Below are 14116 nucleotides of genomic sequence, written 5' to 3'. Positions count from 1 at the left end.
GACATCTGCTGCCCATTTTTGGTAGAAATAAACATTTTGAACAGAGGGTCATGGAAATGGGCAAGATATGAACACACAAAAAAAGAGATGTGATAGACAAGAAGCTACCGAAACAATTTGCAAAAGGAAAGATGTATCTATAATGAGAAATTTAGTAAGGCCTCAAAACCTTAGTGATTAGTTATGGGTTAGGTTAGAATCCAGGGGACTTTTTGAATAGAACCCCAGCAGGTTTATGATGTATGTGGTGAGATAACAGGGCAGTGGGATGCATTTGGTCATTCATTCCACACATATTTGGTCATTCATTCCACACAGGTGTACAATTACTTGGTGATGAACTGGTGGGAGGGGGGGTTATCCTTTTATCCAGTGTCAAGATCATTATCAGTACATTTCATGTACTCAAAGAGTGGTCACATATTTACACCTGGTACATCACAAAAGAGTCGTACAAATGAGGTATTTAGCCCAGAATTGCTGGGGTGTTTCTCGGCACCTAGAAGGGTTCAGGAATCTGGAGAAGGGGCTGCATGTAAATTAGTAAAGAGACAAGAAATATAAATTTGGAAGGCATTTTGGGGAGCCAGAGGAGACCTAGTTTCAGTAACCAAGTTCTTCAAATCTCTGGATCCCTAGCTTTTTATTAACACAAATTGCCCTAAAGCAAAGCAGATATAAATATCAAAAGATAAGGTTTGGTATACAGTTGGCATTGTCAGGTTGGGGAACTGCCTTCACCATCAGGCAGCAGGCAATAATATATGCAAATCTTTAGGTTTGGGGAAATGTTTTTGGCTATTCCAGCAGCAGGTAATAATAATATATGCAGATGTTCAGGTTTGGGGAAATGCTTTCGGCTATTCCAGCAGGCAATAATATGTATCTTCAGCCCTGCTGAATATAGAAGCCCATCAACCTTTTGAGGACTTCTTGCATTTATTATGACATGCTGGAACTAGCTTCCAGCACAGAATGATGTTTACAACTAAGTCAGTAAAGAGGCGGAAGCCACAGAGGAGTATGATGCCATAGTAACACTTCTTTACCCAGCATGCCTGTTCTGGGACCTTTATGTCTTACAAGGAGAGATGCATTCTCTCTCACGGTGAATCAGGACACAGTCTGACTCCGATATGGGCATATTCATAATGCGGTGAGATATTTTACATCTGGACTTGACCAACTAGTGAGAGTCAGTAAAATCCTTTATCCCGAGTTGCACTATAATTGGCAGGGAGAACAATAAAGTAGATGCGAGTTTGCTCGACCTTGAATAAAGAAGTATTGTTGAGAGAAAATGAGCAAGGGCAGACTGAGGTTTCCAGTTGAGTAAAATCCTACTTGGTTTCAGCAGAAATGATTGCTTTTCGAGTAAGCTCGAGATTACAGTGGTTCTCAAACTTTATCACATGCACGAAAACGCGGACATGAAGATTTATCCCCAGAGATTCAGACTCAGTGAGCCCGGGGCTAGATGTTGAAAAGTGCATTTTCCAAAAGCTTCCCAGGTGATTTCTGAACACGTGGTTCTTGAGCCACACCTTGGAGGAGGACCGCTGTCTAGAAACCACCAGGATTACCTGGAAGCTTGTGATGGGAGGGCAGAGACCCGAGGCAGGGTTTTGGAAGCAATCTGGCACAAGCTTCTACAGGACAAGATGCTGTTCAGTTTTCCATCCCTAATGAATAGTATCTGGGGCCTACAGTAGCTGGCACGCGATTGAGAGCCATTTTAAACAAGACAGAACAAATGATGTGCAGCTGCAAACTGCTACCTTGAAATATAAACTCAGCTGCAGTTTGTATCCAATTTCTTGCAGATGTGGCACAGCCACGCGGTAGCAGTCTCTGGAGCCCGTAACGCTGCAGGGGTGGCTGCACGAATCGGACAAGGGCAGCCTGCACATGTGACCATTATTATTTCTCGAAGTTATGACTGTGTAAATATGCAACATGACCAAAGATTAAGTGCCTCAGCATTGCATTTCAACCGTGCTTCTATTTCCCTGACTGTAACACAAACCCCCCATGAATATACTGTCTATGCATTTTTATTTCTCTTTTGGGGCAACTTGATAGCCACTATATTGCATTAAAAGTACATCACAGCAATCTTAACTTTCCGACACTTGTTTGCTATTTAGTAGAATATGCTAGGGGAAATATTTTGCAGAGAATGACTGGCTGATTTGAAATTCCCCTGGGGCTCACCTGGGGGAGATGCTGAATGTACCTGTAGTCATGTTGATGGAGTGTATTCTCAAACTCTAGATCAGTGGTTCTCAACCTTCTGGCCCTTTAAATACAGTTTTATGGTTGTGACCCAACCATAAAATTATTTTCATTGCTATTTCATAACTGTAATGTTGCTACTGTTATGAATCATAATATAAATATCTGATATGCAGGATGGTCTTAGGCGACCCCTGTGAAAGGGTTGTTTGACCGCCAAAGGGGTCGTGACCCACAGGTTGAGAACCACTGCTCTAGACTATATCACAATTCCTTGGGTGGTGTTTGTGTAAAATACAGCTCCTAGGTCTCACAGGCAGACATGCTGATTCAGGCCTGCAGTGGAGTTGAAGAAGGAGCATTTTAAACAAGATCCATGGATGATTCCGAGGCAGGTGGTCTACAGCTTCCCCTTTGGTGAGCTCAATAGGGAGATGCAAAGCCATGGAAATTGTGGCCTCTGCGATTGATGCACATAAATAGAAGAAAGATAATAAAGACATTCATTACAGGCAAGTGATGAACAAATCCCTAATAATGGCCAACGTTTACTGAGCACTTGCTATGTTCCAGGCACATATCATAACTCATTTATGTCTCAGAATTAGGTTCTGTTACTATCTTTATTTACCACTAAGTTGAGGCAGAGAGAGGTTTATTATCTGGCCTAGAATGCCTTCATAATAGCTATTAAGTAACATTGTTGGGTTTGAGCAGGCAGTTCTGCTCCCAAAACCACTTATTCTAACTCCAACCCTGCAGCCCCCAGCCAGTATGCTTTGCTTTCAGAATTCAAACTTGCCAAGTATATAGGCCAGTGTTTCTTTATTTCATGTGTATGAAAAATTGTATAACAAAAGCATTTTCTCAGAGTTCTCCTTTAACAAAGGAATTCTTATTTTTAACAAAAAGAATCAATTTGGTAGCATTTGTACTTTTAAAAAATCACACACTGTAATCACTCCAGCAGGCACTACACTTAACACTGGGGATATAGAAATAAAGGTCTTCCAGGGAGAAGACAGGGTAAGGAGAAAAGGAGGTGGTCAGAGTCCAGGACAATATACTGCAATTGCTTTTCTAAATGAGATCAATAGAGCTTTTACTTTTCAAGTTGGTGATACCACTGGGTGAAAATGACTTACCGCCAACATGAGAGGGAGTTCAGCATTAATTTTATACATAGTTTTCATTTTTATACATGTCTGTGTAAGACATCTTGTTCTTATAAACAGTGTGAATAGACTGTTTCATTATAGTAATGTCACTCACTTCTTTTGACTACTTTTGTCTTCTATACCAAAAATCACATGGAGAACTACCATAAAATTTTTTTTAATGATCTGTAGCTGATAATTAGGTTCTATTTCAATTTTGTTTAAAATAAAGATTTCAAAATAGTTTTGCCCTTTATAAGGACATGCTATGTAGTCACTAGAGTTATTCATTTCTCAGCTTGTAGAAAACAACAACACAAATAAACCTTACCTTTATCCTTGAAATATCTTCACCAACCTCAATAAATGACTATTAATTTTATCTGGTACTCTTACACTTAGAGGCACCCCTTCACCCCTTTTAATGTGACATGTTTAGAAAGGGTTAAGAAATAAAAAAATATTATTAATTGCAATGCAATTTTACCAATACAGTATTTTCTTTCAAGTTCTTTTAACTTCTAATGTGCTTTGGAGATACACACTAAAAACTTTTAGCTATTCAACTTATGAAAAATGCCCACCATCTGACCTAATCGTCAAAGCCAGTTCCCTTTGTCAAAGAAATCAGCCAAAATCTATGTATCATCCATTACGCATTTGAAAGTTAACACTAAAAAACTGTATAAGTTAAATTTTAAGAATGTGATTTCTGCTGTTTTACAAATGTTGATATTTCAAAGAAAATAATTACATTTCTCTTTTAATTTCATTCAATGGAATCCTTTATGTTAGAAAAAGTCTAATTTCACTTATCATTAAACGATGGAATGGAACACAATGGAAAATTTCATTCATATCATTTTATAAAATCCACTAAATATAAATTATAGATAATATAGATGACAACAGTCATGTCAAGATTAACCCATTATAGGTAATGTAATTAATTGTGTTATATTTAAACAGATTTAGGCACCCATGGGCATTAAACCTGAGGTCATTTTAAATTCAGCATTAGAACATTGTCCATCTTAAATTATGTCTCTATTTGTAGTTTTTAGAACCATACAAACAGTAGAGATCCAGTTCCAAAATGTCTATGAAGGCCATTTATACTTAGGGAATCTTAAAAAAAAAAAAAAAAAAAAAAAAAAAGGACTTCCCCCAACCCTAGGTCCCAGGCAGATGATGGGGTTTTCATTTTGTTCACCCCTTCCCTGTAGGTATATTCCTTCCTGGGTCCTATCTTTTGTAGAGTAATTTTACCTCTCACTCCTTTTTCTGCCCTGTACTTGGGCTATTTCTTCAGCACCCCCTACAGACCATAGTCCTGAGCCACCTGGATTTACAAAGGCACCCAAATCTAGCAACTCATTAGTCATGCTACTTCACTCAATTGTTCTCAGTAATTCTCCCTTCCCATATTTGTTAGGTGTTTTTATCTACAACTAGTAAGATATCTCCATTTATTAAAAAAAAAATTCTTCAGCATTAATTAGGTGCTTTGATCCCACTAGATGACAGAGTTACAAAGAGGAGATAAAAAACTGCTTCTATTTTTGTGGAACTCACTTTATAAATACAAAGAGATATGCAATGGTGGGTTAAAGAGCTAACATGAAAGCATTGGAAACGGCCTATATAAACAACTGCCCAGAGGAGAGAGTGGGGCAAGGATACAAGAGAGATCTCACTTGAAAGAAGGTGAGGATGAAAGCTTTTCAGGCGGAAGGAACAGTTGGGGCCGAAGGTATAAAATGGCATGGTATATAAAAGTTAGCATTGGTGGGGCATGGACTATTTAGATTAGCTAAACAGAACTTTCCACAGTAAACAAATGCTACCAGGAGAACCCAAAGTTGTTTTGAAATATAAAAAGAGTTTTTTTCCTTCTTGCTTCGAGTTGATGAAAGGGAGAGATTTTGGCAGCAAAGCAACTATGTGGAGCTGGCTCAGGAAACTTTATAGAGGTCATTTTAAACTGTAGGTGTTTGGGGCTTTGTTGAACAGTATCTTGGAACACAACAGAAATTAGTTAATTTCAAGATTGCATAGCGGAAACTGAACATCTTGTAATCACTTGAAACTGGTCCTAATCGGCCTTACTATTTTGCTATATGGACCTCAAAATATCAAAACAAAACAGGAAGATCTAGCTTCATAACTGGTTTGTTGAGAAATTGCCCCTCCAAAGTAGCAGTGGACTATAAATAGAGAATACTTTTACTTTGTTCTATTATTTACTTCATCCATGACCCATTGAATCTCTTTCCTTATCACTTGATGATGTCTTAGGCAGATTCTATAACTTTCCAGTCATCTTTTGCAATTAAAAGCTGTCCTCCATTCTGTCTATATGTCTCTCTCTCACTGCCTTCCAGGGTGGCATTTTCCTATAGTTCCAAGGACTGCAGGGTAATGGGGTGTGGTCTGTTTATTCACTCCTCCAGAACTCCAGCACAGGATTGGAGGGTGAGAGGGGGTGTTGTCTGTGTCTGGAACACCTCTTCTATCTCCCTTTTCTAGGCAATAATAGTTCAGCTATCAGGTGAAGAGAGAAGAGTAAAAAAAAAAAAAGAAGAAAATATAATTTTTCCTTACTAGTGAGGATGCCATCCTCTTTCTAATGGTTCTGCCAGGTATAATGGAAGGTGTTCACAAGCTGGTTTTCTGGGGTGGGAGGGATCATGTAGATTCCTCAGAGGGGACTATGGAGCCCCCACAATCACAGTCTCTTAATGAGGGAGACCCAGCTCTTGCCTGAGCTTTTAACCTTTCCTCAGCCACTTGACCGTATTCCCCAAGTGTCTTTAGTGTCCTTTGCCTCTCTGAAGTCCTGAGAGGGGTGAGGGAGGCTTGGTGTCAGACATTTGTTTGGGATAACTCTGGAATGTGAGGCAATTGAAGCCTTTTGTTTTCAATCATCAGATTCAGGACAATAATAAAAAAAAAAAGAGTCCAACCTGACACCTTTTCACAGTTTCATTTTAGGACTATTTTCTTTGTTAAGTAGAAGGGTCTCTCCAATTCGGCTGGGTTCTTGTGGTCAGCTCTGGGGCTGCATTTGAAGGAAGATACTGGAAATCTCCCCTCAACCCTTTTACCCCTTCAAATTAGAGAAACTAATTAGGGTTGCCAGATAAACTGATAGTAAGGTAATCAGAAGCCTCTTATTTGATGAGACATTTAGTGGAGTTTTGAATATGTTTGGCCTGGAGAAGAGATGATTTGGGGATTATATGATAAGTAGAGGCCCAGTGCACGAAACTCGTGCATGGGTAGGGTCCCTAGGCCTGGCCGGTGATCAGGGCTGATTGGGGCCTTCTGGATGCTGGCCAGAGCCAGGGCCTTTCTTCATTCCGTGCTGCCCCCTGGTGGTCAGTGCACGTCATAGTGAGCGATCAAACTCCCGGTCTCCCAGTCGAACTCCGGAGGGGGCATTTTGCATATTAGCCTTTTATATATATAGTTTCTAAACAGATGATGAATCTATCAGATAGCATAGGGATTAGGACTTCTGCACCCGGGAAGTTACAGGAAGATTAATGTTATTCTGTGTAATGTCATTCTACTTAAGAATTTCTAAAACCCAAAGTTTTCTAAAGGTAAAATTGACTATCTCAGGAGGCAGTGAACTCCCTATTATTGAAAATATTTAAGTTTAATTTGACTACTACTTGGTAGGAATGCTGCCAAGGGACTTCAACAATAGTAATTCATAAGTTGACTTTTAATATTCCTTTCAATTTTGGGGGTTGTTTTACTCAAGAGAAAGACACAAAATAGCTAACCACATTAGTTAAAACTTATGAAGATTCAAAATACTGATGGGCTCAACACTGATCTAGGTTCTGATTCTCAGCTTTTTAGCTTTTCACTTAAAAAGCACAGTATTTATGCCCCAGCTGGTTTGGCTTAGTGGTAAGGGCATCAGCCTGCAGACTAAAGAGTCCCAGGTTTGATTCTGGTCAAGGGCACATGCCCGGGTTGCGGGTTGGATCCCCTATGTGGGGCATACAAGAGGCAGCCAATCAATGATTATCTCTCATCATTGAGGTGTCTATCTCTCTCTCTCCCTTTCTCTTCCTCTTTGAAATCAATAAAAAATTATTTTTAAAAAAAGCACAATATTTGTGATTCTATTTTGTTATTTTATAAAAAGACTATTTTGATGCATTAGCTAGAGTGTTTATGTATTTATATTAATAGGCAACATGTGTTTTTAGGTAGAACACATGTCTATTTTTTAGGGCATCATCTTACCAACATCAAGACATTTTACAAAACTTGTAATCAAAAGATTTATTGGGCAAAGATTCAAAACCAAGGTAATTTGATGATTTCAGGAAAAACAGTGAGTACTATTGCTTTTTCAATATGTACTATTCTTGGAATATTGATGTTTCGATGCTGACTCTTATGAAACAGATTCCAATTAAAATTCCATTGGGCTTTTTAGAATCTGAAAAAGCTATTTTAAAGATTAATCAGAAGAACAAACTGGAGAAAATAGGCAAAACTTTTGAAAATGAAGAGCTTATAGCCCCACTTATATTTTATTAAAATTTTATATTAAAACTGAAATACTAATATAAAATAGATTGATGAAAAATAATAGGTAGCCCCAAAATAGACAGTGTTGTATAAAAGAATTTAATCTATTTCAAAGGAAGCATCATAAATCAGAATGGTGAGAGGGATTTATTCAGTGAATTTTTGTTGCACATATCTGATTAGCAATACAGGAAGCGGAAAAAATAGATTCAGATCCACATTTCATACTATGTTTCAAACTATAGCCTAAATTGACGAATAAAGTATTATTAATAGACCATAACAAAACCTAGATTAATATAGAAGAATATTTAAAATCTAAGGATTAGGAAGACCTTAAGTTAAAAAGAGAGAGAAGAAATAATAGAAATGTATTATGCCGAAATGTAAAACATCAAGAAACAACACATGCAATAAAAGGAAAAACTGGTAAAAATAATTGGCACTATATATGACAAAGAAATGCTTAATTTCTTTACCAAATAGAGCTCATTTAAATTCATCCGAAAAATTACTAAAACTAGAGACAGGGGGCATGAGCATGTAAGTCACAAAAGAGAAACTTCAAAAGGCAAATAAACATATGGAAAAATGTCCAGCCTCGTTCAGAAATGTGAATTAAAATGAGATGTAATTTCACCTTCTAAATTATCAAAGATTTAATTTGTTTAAAGACCAATCACACTGATGAGAGAACAGAGAAAAGCAATCTAGTAATATGTGTAAAAAGTTTAAAAATGTCAATATTCTTTGGCCCTGTCATTATTCTATTTCCAGAATCTCCCCTGAGGAAATAATGCAAAACAGAGCAAAAGTTTCACATTTTTGCAGAATATTGAAAATCATAGTTAAAAAAAGAAAAGAGATAAGGCAATAGTTAAGTAAATTATGGTACCTCCTTATTAAGGAATACTGCAATGCCACTAAGATTGTGTTTGATAATATGAAAAGATGTATTTTATAATGCTAGGCAAAATGATGAAAGTATGTAATTTCTTACATATGCTTTACAAAAAAGACTAGAGGGAGGGTCATCAAAATATTAACAAAAGTTGCCATCAGTGCCAGGGATAATATCACTATATTTTGGACCGTGTTGGAAAAACCCAGCCAAATTCTTATTTGGCTCTGTTTTCTCTCCATGCCATGTGGCTTACCACCGGACTGTTAACTCATCATTTCCTCAGTCAGATGGTAATAAATTTAATTTGATTACCTCTTCCTTTCCATTAGTGATATCAGCAGGTGACCTTGGTTGTGCCTGAGACGTTTTTTTGGCCTCTTAATCAGGTTTGGGAATCTCCTTTGATTTTTGAGAAACACATTAGCAGCCATTTAAATGGAGTTCTTCCGCAGTTGAGTGCTGTCACTTATTTTTCAGTTGATTCTATTAGCTCTAGTTTTACAGAATATCACCCTTTCCGGTGACCTACAATTTCTGGGACTGTATTTATCTGGAGCCTATCGCCTGACATGTGCTGACTACACCACCTATCCTCTTTTGTTCCCCTACTCATCCAACTCATCCACTGAGCCTTGACTTTTCCTTTTGGTGACTGCCATTTCAAGTTTGGCTATTTGGAGGGTTGCATGTGTGGGAGGAAAATTCCAAGCAATCTGACCCAGTTTAGAAATCCCGGGCTAGGATCCCATCACGAATGCAGATGGGTAAATCTACGTGCTGTCTGCTGATGGCACACCACAGAACACATCACGTTTCCCACCCCCAGTCACTTCCTATCCTATCAAGAGACACAGTTAGGGATCACAGATGCACAAGACCGGCTACTTGTTTGCCAGATTCTCACAGGAAACAATGAGGTCAGTTTGCCACGTCTTTTTCTTAGTAAACTCATGCTGACTTCCGGCAATCACTGCGCGCTTTGCAAGTGCTCATAAACTCTGCTTACTAATTCCTCCTAACATTTGCCAGGGATACATGCAATAATACTTTTTCCTGGTTTTTGAAAATCAAGAAACCTGCTCATGACCAGTTTTATTCTTCAGATCTTGATCTTCATCATTTCTCAAATGTTATCGTAATCCTACCTGCATTTTATTTCAGCTCGCTGAAATGTAATGAATTTGGGTAGTGAGACCTAAACTCGTTTAGCATGATTCGGTGCTTTCTTTCAAACTTACCTTACATCTAGATGTTTAATTCCCGACTAACGATGCTTGTTCTGTCCTTTTCAGATGGAAGACCATTCTTGATGGAAAAGATCAAGCCACACTAGAATGAGGTAATTGTTTCTCCATGTCATCTGTTTGAACTAAACCATCTTCTCCATTAGATTTAAAATCCATTGATTCTTTTTACTCAAAATACAGTTTGTTGACTTAAACATTTTTTATAAATCTCAGCTACTTCACATTTCTTGGAGATTTGTGGCTGCCTTTTGCTGTGACCTTATGCAAATTATTTAACCTTGGTTTTCTCATTTGTAAAAAGGAAATAATGGTATTTTATATTGCCAAGTTATTATGAAGATTGAATGAATCAATGTTTGTGAAGGGCCCAGAGAGTCAGCACTACCTATGTGTTAATTAAATATATATTTTAAAAAACCTGTGCTCCCTAGAGAACCCTGACCCCCATTTTGTATATGCCACCTGTCTTGTTTGTTCATTGGGATTATCATAATTGAATGGCCAGAATTTATTTCTTCATGAATGAATGCTGTAGACTAGCCTCAGCTATTTTGAAGCACACTAAATGTATTTGATCATTTGGTGCCTTACTTATTAGTAAACTCTTTAGATCTCTCAATCATTTTGATTGTGGCTCACCAAACCTTTACTAGTGTTTTTTTTTTTTTTTTTTTACTAGTGTTTATAAATGATAACTTTTGGAAATGTTTTTATGAGCTCTGACTTTTGAATACATTATTTTTTTTTCAATTAAACCACAGATAATGGATACCATTTCTCATTCTTACAGAGAATAATAATAGTTTAGTTTAAGGCTGTTTTTTTCTTTTTCATTGGTATATATTTGAATGATGACCAAATGATTTAAATCTTATTAACGATGATACATATGATTTATAGCCCTTATCTACAAAGCAATTACCAGAACTATATGCTAAAAAGTTCTGATATTTTTCTGATTATTTACTATGAATCAATTTCTTCACCTTTTATGTGGAGCCTATTTCTAGTTCAAGTTCGAAAACCCGCATATTTAGGTAGATTTCTCCATCCCAAACTTGCATGGCTTCCATCTAGATTTTCCAACTCTGATTCAATAATTTTATTTTATAACCTGCTTTGACCTCTTGTTTATCAGCTTAGGGAAAAAAACGGAAATGTATATATTTAACACAAATTTATGAAGCAACCCCTTCATGTTTCAATGCATACAAATATATCTTGTCTCTTTTTCCTATGGAGGATGTCTGAAACTCAATGTTGAAGTTTCTCAAGCCCTTTCCCCCCTCCTTTAAGAAGTTGTAGAGAAGCTCTGTAGGAGAATGTATATAATTTTTAGTGATTTAGAAAAGCATGGCTCCCTGAAATCCCTTTGGCCGGATTTGGCCAAGTGAAGAGCAGAATACCACGCCAGTACTTAGGAAACGAATCGCTCAGCTCTGTGAAAGTAGGTGAGCACCTTTCAACTTCCAGTCAGGATGACAGGGCAGGGCAAAGTGGGCCTGTCTTCTGCTGGCATTTCCAATCCATCCAAACGAGCAGCAAAGGGAGGAGCTAGCAGCGCTTCATGCTTAATGCCTACTGTGCACTCATTCCTTTTGTGGAGAACTTGTACATAAGTGACCCAGAAGAACATCTCGAGGTCTCTTGCTCTCTAGCCTGCTCTGCGGCCTTGGCTATCTTCCTCCGGCCAGCTGGACAGCAGTTGGGTGCTGGGGGAGTTCTGAGCAGAGCTGCAGATCTATTTTGCTCTCTTTGCATTACCAGTGGAGTCTTTCATGCCTTCCCATTTCACACAGTGATCCTGGCTCCTTTCCTTCCACAGTCCCCTCACCCTGCCTGACTTGAATTCCTGGCAGCCTCTGCGATTTCCTGTTGGGGAGCCCAGCAAGTCTGAGTTTTCTCACCTCTGTGTACTTCTGTTCCTTTTCTGGACCACAGGAATGTTTATCCTGTTTTTAAGCACAGCTATGTCTTTTTAGTGAATTAGAAATATTTATTAATGCTATGTGGAGTTGGTAGCTTACAGAGATATTTTGGCCAGAAATTTAACATAATCTTTTAAGATTTTGGAGTCTGTCTTTTTTTGTCCATATATTTATGCATACATGCAAAAATACAACACACACAAAAGTGTGTGTTCTATATCTATATATATATCTATATCTATATCTATATCATCTATATCTATATCATCTATATCTATATCTATATCATCTATATCTATATCTATATATCTATATCTATATCTATATCTATATCTATATCTATATCTATATCTATATCTATATCTATATCTATATCTATATCTATATCTATATCATCTATATCTATATCTATATCTATATATCATCTTAAGATAAATAGAATCATGTTATACATTTTCTTAAATAATTTATTGCAATAATATCATAAAAATATATTCATTCAGTGCATCTTCCTTTCTCCCTTCTTCATTTCTTACATAGTATTCCTTGATATTTACACAATACAATTTTTTAACCATTGCTTTATTTTTTGACATGTAGCTTGTTTCTAGTATTTCACATTCTAAAACTAATCTATAATGAACATACACTTTAAAAATATATATGTTTTTTATTCATTTCAGAGAGGAAGGGAGAGGAAGAGAGAGAAAAATTTCTCATTGACCGGCTGCCTCCTGCACACCCCACACTGGGGATCGAGCCCTCATCCTGGGCATGTGCCCTAATCAGGAATCGTACTGTGACCTCCTGGTTCATAGGTCGATGCTCAACCACTGAGCCACACCCGCCGGGATGAACATACATTTTTATATCTTTATTTTTTCCTCTGAACATGTGTAAGTATTTCTGTAGTTTAGATTCCCAAAGTGAAACTTCGGATACAAAGGTCATGACCATTTAAAATTTTAGAGACTCTACGAAATTGTTCTTCAAGGAAACTGCACCAATTGTGTCTTATTTTCTCAAACCCTAAACCAGTCCCACCTAGACTGTATCACAAGGTAACATGCATGTGAAGTGATATTTGTACCACATCCTGATGTAAACAAGATGCTTTTGCATTGGGATGCAACTGTCTGGGAGCTCCATGGGCCTCAGAGAGAAGTATCGCAGCACCTGCACTCTGTTCCTAGCACAACCATGGGTGAGAAGCTCTGGCCCAGACAACATCATAATATCAACCTTTTAACTTTTGTCCATTTAATGAGTGATAATATGTCATCATTACTTTAAAATCCTATATAATAAAAGGGTAATATGCAAATTGACCCTAACAGCAGAATGACTGGGAATGACTGGTCACTATGATACACACTGACCACCAGGGGGCAGATGCTCAATGCAGGAACTGCCCCCTGGTGGTCAGTGCACTCCCACAGGGGGAGCTCTGCTCAGCCACAAGCCAGGCTGAAGGCTGCCAGCACACTGGTGGTGGCGGGAGCCTCTCCTGCCTCCTCAGCAGCACTAAGGATGTCCAACTGCAACTTAGGCCTGCTCCCTGCTGGCAAGTGGACATCCCTCGAGGGCTCCTGGGCTGCCAGAGGGATGTATGACTGCCAGCTGAGGCCCGATGCCCCCGGGGAGCAGGCCTAAGCCAGCAGGTGGACATCCCCTGAGGGGTCCCAGACTGCGAGAGGGCACAGGCTGGGCTGAGGGACGCCCCCGAGTGCACAAATTTTTGTGCACTAGTAGATTATATAACTTGTGGTCTTGTTATGGAAATAGGTGGTGGGTTATGAAAGAGAATAGGGGTCCAAAACAGACTTTCGTATTATGAGGATTTAGCATAATAAAGGTGTAACTAAAATGAGAAGATAAATGACCTTGGGATGGCCATTTCAAAATTCTTTAATTTATTTAGGCAGCATATTCCTTTTTTATGTATGCACAAGACTGATATTTGAAAATACTATTCTAAATAAGTCCAGAAGTGCTCTAAGTGCTATGAAAACATTGTGACTGTCAAAAATATTACCCATAACTTGGAAACAGACAAAAGAGATTACCAGGTGTCCTTTCAATGCTGTG

The 14116-nt window shown here is 38.1% G+C and overlaps 1 pseudogene; it reads right to left on the bottom strand.

Moving 5' to 3' along the window:
• Positions 1-14116, bottom strand: part of LOC132213712 (ferritin light chain-like) — a 71642-nt pseudogene that overhangs the window by 39200 nt on the left and 18326 nt on the right.

This window comes from Myotis daubentonii, chromosome 12 (assembly GCF_963259705.1).
Source record: "Myotis daubentonii chromosome 12, mMyoDau2.1, whole genome shotgun sequence".
Lineage (NCBI taxonomy): Eukaryota > Metazoa > Chordata > Mammalia > Chiroptera > Vespertilionidae > Myotis > Myotis daubentonii.
Note: the sequence above shows the minus strand (reverse complement) of the source record. Positions and strands in the feature narration are given on the sequence as shown.